The following is an 8,279-nucleotide window of genomic DNA, read 5'->3' as shown; positions in this document are numbered from 1 at the left end:
AGCAGGAGGCATTCAATGAAGATTGAATGAGCCTGCGAGGGGTTAGAGAAGTACTGGGCCTCTGTGCTGTACCTGGGAATTCCTGGGAAGCAGTAGTAACTCTGTGCAAGCCAATCCCCTCTACTGATCAGAGCATAAGTCCCACTTGGTGCTGTAAGGAAGGGCGCTGCTTGGCCTGCCACTCTTGAGGAACCTTTGAAGTGATGCCTGGCTGTGGCCATGCACAGGAGCTGGTTGCTTCTGCCGTCTATGTGGCAGAGTAAGTATCTATTGTGAAGTGGAACCCAGGTCCAAATCTCTCCTAGAGCTGAAGTGTGTTAAGATACAGATTTCTGGTGTGGTCTGCTCTGGAGACTGGCCAGCAATGAAAAGGGGGAGGTCAGTGACTGTGGGTTGGGTCCCTCTCATATCTGAGTGAAACAGGGCAAATACAAAAGCAAGGATATTGCTGGCTGGATTTCCTTAGTGTTGTATTAGATACAGAAAGAAAATTTCTAAGTGGGACCTTTTATTTTGTGATTATTTTTTAGTTTTGAGATATTGCGGTGTCTGTATATTCCAATGAAGTACTGAAAGCACTTGTCTTTGTATAGAAGATAACTGTTTAAAAATTGCAGCTAATCTTGTATTTCGATAAAACATTTGTAGATAGGTAATTGTATAATGTTGAAGAACTTTACACTGGCATGTGTTGTATAGTTTATACAAGACACTTCATACTTCTGCAGAATTTTTTAGTTACTAAATTTCTAGTAACTTAACGTATAGTTTTGTATCCTTTCATGTATGTTTGTTTTCTCAGTATTGCCACTTGCAGAGTTATTTTTAGTTTCTTAAACTGTAATTGGTTATTTGTGTGTGATACACAGGGTTATTGACTGCAGCAATAAAGTGTTTCTATAAAAAAACCCAGAAAATCCCAAACCCATTATAGTATCCATTTTGTTTGAAAAACCATGGAGAGAAAAATTGAGCTCTGCAGTAGTAAAATGATGATCAAAACACAGAATTTGATGGCTCTTCAGTGTAGCAGACCAATGCAGAGTAGCATCCCATGACAATTTGATAATAAAATGATCCATAATGATAAAGGCATTGTAACCATGGGAGTAATTGGGCAACTCCTTCAATTCAGGTGCTTTGGCTTCAAATGCAGGAATCATGGGGAGAATTTTCTGGTTTCTGCCATGCAGGAGGTGGGGAGAGAAGATTGCCATGGACCTTAAAATCTGACCTTTGGAACCAACACTGCATGGGGCATCAAATGCTTCATGTCTGGAGTCAGCATTCTCACATGCATCTGTGAGATGCTCATTACTATGATTTTCATCTAGGAAGAATATATTACTTTTGTATACAGAAGAGGAAATCTTCAGTTTCATGAGAATACGTTTCTAGAACCAGCAGGTCAAGGAAACTGCCCTGCTGTGAGAGAGCTTGTTACAAAGGCATACACACCAAAGAGCAAAGAAAAGCTTTTCATTTCTGCTTAAGTAGTAATTAGTTTTTAATTTTCTTTTAGGTAAGGAAGGGAAGGAAATCTTAAATCTGCAGCCCTGGAGACCTGTCTCCCATGCAAAACAAAAGTCTCTGTCCTATATTCCCTTAGTTAAGAAATTCTGGCTGTAGTAAATGAAGCTACTTACATAAAGTTTGGAAACCCAACAAGACCTCTATACAAAAAAACCCTTCTGGAGAGATGGTAGGATAATTTCCAGGGCCTGCTGTTTGACTGGCAGTCTCTGAGATGAAAAGCTGTTAAATGGTTTAAGAAACAGAGCCCGCAAAGCCATCTGGCTGCCAGTTAAAAAGTGTTCCTTGTCTTGGGCTCAGGCATCTCGAGTTAATTATAAATTAACTTACTTCCTCTTGTAAACCTTATTTTCATCTGAAAGAGTATTACTGTCACTGTGTGCATTGTGTCCATCTCTGAGGCAGAGAACAGCATTGGCTCAGCAGCATATGGCACAGCTGTGACTCCAGGAACAGGATTTTTCATCTGGTCCCCAGGAACTGGAGGTGTCTGGTGAGTAGTTACTGGTATCTGGCTGGCAGGACCAGCATAGCATGACTTGCCCCTTGGAGCAGGGCAGAAGGAGGCAGTTGGGAAGCAGAAGGGGCAGCATTTCACAAGGTCGACAAATGCCCTGTGGAGGCTACAGACCTGTCAAAAGGTGCAGCTCCAGCTGCTGACTCTGAAAACCAAGTCGTGTCTCAAGAGCCAGGCACGTTCCTGCACTGCTGCTCAGCCCCCTGCACTGCTGCAGGAGCTGGACATCTCCCACCCCACTTCCCACAGCCACCCTGTGGACCAGTCTCCTGTCACCCACCCCTCCATTTCAGATTTCCCTATCCCCAGTGTGTTACCCATATCATGCTGTGCTTGTCCTTTTCCTTTCAGTCTGCTTGTGCAACCCAAATTTCCTTCCTCTTGCCCGCTTCCTCACTTGCCTCTGGACCAGGCTGGCAGTGAGGGTTGTGCTAGGATGTACCAAATTGCAGGCAATATGTGATTAATAGGAATGACCACGGAAGTACCCAGGAGTGTCACTGCAAATAAAGGTCAATGCCCCCTTGTGATCCCAGTTTTTCCTGTAAATCCTCTAGGCTCCAGTCTGATGCATAGGATGCTCTCTGACCTTTTGGCATTGTATGGTGTACCACAATACAGCAGAAGTGGAGGATTTTTCACTTCCTTGGGATAGATGTATGACATAAGAAAGTCAGGCAAGAATATCTCAATATAGAACAAGAACTGAACAGAGGAAAACTCAGTTCATCTTGGCTAGATGGAGAAAGGAGGCAGAGGAGGTTTTTTTTTAAAAAAAAAACAGAGCCCTGGACAAGGGAAATGGGGAGCAAATTCAGTGCATTACACAGGGTAGAATAATTGGAAATGTAATACTGCTTAGGCAGGGTCGAGTGATGACAAACTTTAAGAATAATCTTAAAAGTGCATTCTAGGAAAAAGGCAAGAATGGTGTCAGAGGAACTGAAATCTAAAAATAGAGAGTAGACTTTGTTTGAGAGTATTAGGGAGATAAATGAAATTGTCTCAAAGGCTTTAACATCAGAGGAGGGTTTGAAATGACTGAATAAAACACCAGAAGGCTGCACAGAGCAGAAGGGGCGAAGATCACCACTCAGGGTGTGCTCATTAAATCCTGAAGCTTCAAGGAATCAGGCTTGCAATTCCTAACATTTTAAGACTTCACTAAAATAAACCTCCCAGTCATTTTTGCTGGAAGCAACTTGCTGTGCTGGGTTGTTCTGGTAACTGTCTCAAAGGCCACCTGCAAACAAGGCAGGCCAAGCAGGCTTAGGAGAATTCATCACTGTTAGAGCTGTAGGGTGTGGTGCTGGGACAGCAGGTTCCTTTGTGAAGGGGAAACAGTTATCCTTGCGGTTGGGAGAGAACAGGAAATGTCTTGGGCTAAGGACTTGATCCCAGCTGCAAGAGCACAGCTGTCTTGGAGAGTGTATGTCATACTTCATATCTGCTTTACTCCTGAGCATCCCAAAATAACTCACCAAGTACCACTGTCCCCTTCCTGCAGATAAACTGAGGTCTCTCTAGAGCCCAGCTTGCCACTTACTTTGCTCTCATGTTTACCTTCTTGCTTTTGAAAGTGCTGTCTTAAGAGAACTGATTCTAATAATGGGATTAGCTAAACCAGTATATCCTCATGCCAGCAAGATGATGGTTTATTTTATCCCAAAACTGCTTTCAGGACCATGTTATATTCATGGTCACATGTAACCAGTTGATGTACACCAGAGAAATTAGATGTAAATTAAATCAAACCATTCCACTGAGCAGCTTTCTTGCAGCCCTGGACCAAATAAGGCTTTAGTAGAAGTTAGAGGTATTATTTCAAGGATTAATTTGGACCTGCCTGATGTTGCACAAGCCTCTATCAGGACTCTACCTTTGCTGCTTGTGCTTAGGAATTTTGCAGCAGTTTTCAGTCTCTCATTACTATTCTAGTTTTGCAGTTGTCAAATGTGTGCAGCACAAAATGATACCTAAAGAGCAGCCAGTAATGCAGCTTTACTCCTTGTGTTTGTCTTGTCTGTGGCTTATGTGTCCTATGCCTTTGCTCTCCCCTCCTCTTTAGCACTGTTACCTGCGCAGCCTGAAGCAATGGTTTGGGGAGGGGAAACCTTGAGAGCATGCTGCTTTCTCTCTGCCTCCCTCCTCTCCTTAAGTGCCAGAGTTGCACAGCTACATCTGTAGAGGCAGGAGAGGATCTGCACATTTAGGGGGAAGTGATGAGGTCAAGCAGTTCCAGATCCCATGGTTCTCAGGGCTGAGGGAGATGTCCTAACACCATATTAAATGGGATGAAGGATCCAAGGAACATCAGCTCAAAAAGAGGGTAGGAAGTTCATGGGGATAGAGAGACTCTCAGCCTCTCTCAACCTGGATGGTCCCTTGCAGAAAAGGTATTAAGATACCATATTAAGTGTTGATAGAGCAGCCCTGCTGGGGGCTGTGAGAGATTCAACTGGTGCCAGAATTGCCACTGCCTGGATGGCAGAGCAAGGGCATTGTGCTGAGCTTTGCAACTCTAGAGTTCATTTCTGGGCACTGAGGTGGGACAGAGGCAGTTCTATGAACATGGAGGTTTTTTTCTCCCCATTCTGGTGGAGTAATATGCAATTAGCACCCATATGTTCTCGGCTATTCGGCTCATGCCCCTTAGGTTATTTATGTAGCTTGGAAATTTCTGTAGGCTCTGCTGCTCCCCTCTGCCATTTGTTAATTGCCTATTGTATCATTCCTCCCTACTCCCAGTCCTTACTGACAGATTTCAGGAGGGCCATCTGCCCACCCCAACTGCCTGTAACCTCAGGAGGGCTGTAAGATATGTGACATCTTCACAGAACAACCTTGTTTTTCACTAGCACTGCGTGAAGGTAAAGAGGGACAGCAGCTGACTTCTGCTGTGAGTTTCCATGGAGTAAATCTGAGGTATGTTTGGGCAAAGGGGAGCTGTGAGTCAGAAGCAGCAAAATCTCTGGCAGAGTAGATGTGCCCTTTGCAAGCAGCTATCCTGCCCTGCACTAACCCTCGGCCAGACCAGGAACAGCAGCTGCTCATGTTTTAAGGGCCTGGTTTCCCAGCTGCCTGCATGTGGCTGAACAGATCCTGCTGCCTAGTGAACCCTTCTCCAAGAGAGGAGCGAGGTGTTTGTGCACAGCTGGGGCAGGGAACTGTTCCTGCCTCCCCAGGGAAGGGGTTTGGGGCAGGTAAGCCCAGGCTGGTGCTGACAGTACAGTATGGGTCTCCTCATGAGTGAAGTAATGTAGTCTCTGGATAAAATGGTTGGGTTTGGTTTTTGTGTATCCTGCATTTTGTCTGGCAGGATTTTGACAAAGGATTTGAAATGATGCCAGAAATAAATATCAATAAACTTTTGAATGTGGGCCTCATGATAAAAGCTAGAAGTGACAAAAGAACAGACTTAAAAAGAGACATAGCTGTGAAAAGGCTGGTGAGATGTAACAAATGCATTCCTACAAATTTCCTGTACAGGACTATATCTAGTATTTTTTGATGAGTTTGTAAGAGGAGTTGTAACACTACTGGGAGACTCCCAGTCACATCTTTCTAAAGAAGAGACTCAAACCGTGTGAGAACAGAACTCATCACTCAGGAATGGAATTGGGTTCAAATGCTGCATTGGAGCTGAAATGCAAAGAAACATGGAAACCCACTGATCCAGATTTGAACACCATTTTGTTCCATATTTGCAGTGAAAATGGAGGTGCCTAGAAAGTGACCTTAGGTATGACTAATCTGTTTCTGAAACACTTGATATATTAAAAGAGTTTCAGATATCTTTAAATGAAGGCTGTGAACCTAAATTTAGAAATTTTAGGACTGACAGCTCTTGTGCAAAAATGAAACGGAAGTGTGAGTTCTTTGAAATCTTACTTAAAGGGAAGAGGAAAGCAAGGAAGAGCTTACTGAGTTTATGGAGCACTTCTATGTGGTAACATTGTCCATAGAAGTGATCACAGTGCAGTAACAAGGATCCCTTGCTGCTTAAATGTCAGGAGGAGAAGTCAGATCTCCAGACTGGGATTCTGCAGCTACCTCGGTGTGCAGTGCAACAGTTGGCCATTTTGCACTTCTGAGTGTTATTTAAAAAGTAGCAGCAGAGTAGAAATTAATGCTGAGTACTTCTGAATCTTTTCTATGTCTATGTATAAAAGCATGTCCTGAATGTGGGAGAGCCTTGAAATCTTAAGTCACAATACAGAAAATGCTTGAGTTTCTACTTGACCTGAAGAGATGTAGGAGATCTTTCCTAACTCTTCTGGGTGAGCGTAGCCAAGTATCTTCATGCCTCTGCAAAAGAAGAACAGAATCCTTTCAAGGGCAGCACAAGGCTGTCCCTGTTGTCCCCATTGTTGTGTGGCCACAACATAAATAACTTAAAACATAAGACGGGCCACAGCATGTCTTGGGAAGCTGAAGCAGAGAATCCATAAGCATATCTCGTGGTGTTGCTCAGCAGTCCAAGAGGCACAAGGCACTTTGCAACTGGACTTGGCAGAACAGAAACAGGCACAGCCAGCAACAAGTTCCAACTGTTGGCTGTAATTGCTCACTTCCTCTGTATTTGAAAGTTGCTGCCTCACCTGTGGGCAGAGTGCCTCATACTGAAAGTGCTACCAAAGTATAATTCAATTACTTACCATCATGCACTAATTAAACCAGCACAGTACCTCAGCTCTAACTGTATACCGAGTAAAGCACTCCTGAGGTGGTTTTAATTTCACTTGTTACGTATCACTAGAGATTCACAAGAGCTAGAGACCAGCTAGGCCAAGTGCCTGACAGCAAGGATATGAGGAGCTGGATTTGATCACAGAACACTGATGAAAGGACACTGAGATGTGCAAAAGCCCAGCCTGGCTCCTCTCAGCACAGTATCCTGCAACTGCTGCTGGCAGCAGCATGGAGGAAGATTATCAGTGAGATAACGAGGGTGGCAGCATGTAGTATTTGTTTGCTTGATGAAATACTAGAGAACAGTATTAGTGGTCTTGGTGTCGAAGTGCCAAGTGTGCGGTATCGCTGCTATGGGGTAAGTTGGAGTCTGGAGGAAGCACAGACAGCTCTTCTGTTCATAATGTCAGCATCTTAATGATAGCAGGTGCTTGCTGTACGCAGGGTGGGGAGTGTGAAATAGGATGTTTAGAGGGCTTTCTGCAAATGGGGAGTTGGTTGTGTGTGTGCAGTTCTGACGTGCAGATATGCTGGCATTTGGTGTTGCGCACGGTAATGCAAAGACAGCAGGGTGTTTCAAAAGCTTAGCAGAATACAGGGAAAAAAGCATGGGCAGGTACAGGGGTCAAGCTCTGAGGAAAGCATGGGCTGTACACAGATTTGCACATCTGGTGTATATAATGAGAGTGCAGTATGGTGTGAGTCACCATCCCTAGAAATGTTCAAAACACATGTGGATATGGCACTTAAGGACATGGTCTGGTGATGAATTTGAGTGAACTTGATCTTAAAGGTCTTTTCCAACCTTAATGATTCTGTGGTGCTATGATAGAATGATTAACTTTGGATGATGAAGCAAGTGGGATATATGCAGTGTGTAGTGTGTTGTGTCAGTGTAGTGTGAGTGTAAGGAGCACACAGAAGAGCACATATGCCTGCACACTGGGGTGGTTGGGGGTGAGGTTACAGAATGCGGAGCAGTTTAAGGTGAAATCCTGTAAGCGTAGAGGTGGTGAGGCACACGGGGCTGTGCCGAGGTGGGCTGTGCCTGGCAGCATCAGGAATACTGTGCGGAGCAGTGTGCTGCAAAGCCGAGAGCTCTGGAAGCTGTGTTGAGTTGTGAACCTGTGGAATGTAGTCAAGAGGAAAGTACAGTGTGGAGGCCTGTGTGTAAAGCGTGCTGGTGTGGAGCTGGTGCACAGCGGGAGGGCAGGTGCACGGAGAGGGCTGAGTGCAGGGTGCGGGGCAGCTTTGCCAGACAGGGGCACGGGGCAGGGTTAGAATTCAGGGTGAGGGGCTGCTGTGCCAGGACAGGGGCACGGGGCAGGGTTAGAATTCAGGGTGAGAGGCTGCTGTGCCAGGACAGGGGCACGGGGCAGGGCTGGAATTCAGGGTGAGGGGCTGCTGTGCCAGGACAGGGGCACGGGGCAGGGTTAGAATTCAGGGTGAGGGGCTGCTGTGCCAGGACAGGGGCACGGGGCAGGGTTAGAATTCAGGATGAGGGGCTGCTGTGCCAGGACAGGGGCACGGGGCAGGG

This window comes from Corvus brachyrhynchos, unplaced genomic scaffold (genome assembly GCF_000691975.1).
Source record: "Corvus brachyrhynchos isolate BGI_N302 unplaced genomic scaffold, ASM69197v1 scaffold61, whole genome shotgun sequence".
NCBI lineage: Eukaryota > Metazoa > Chordata > Aves > Passeriformes > Corvidae > Corvus > Corvus brachyrhynchos.
Note: the sequence above shows the minus strand (reverse complement) of the source record.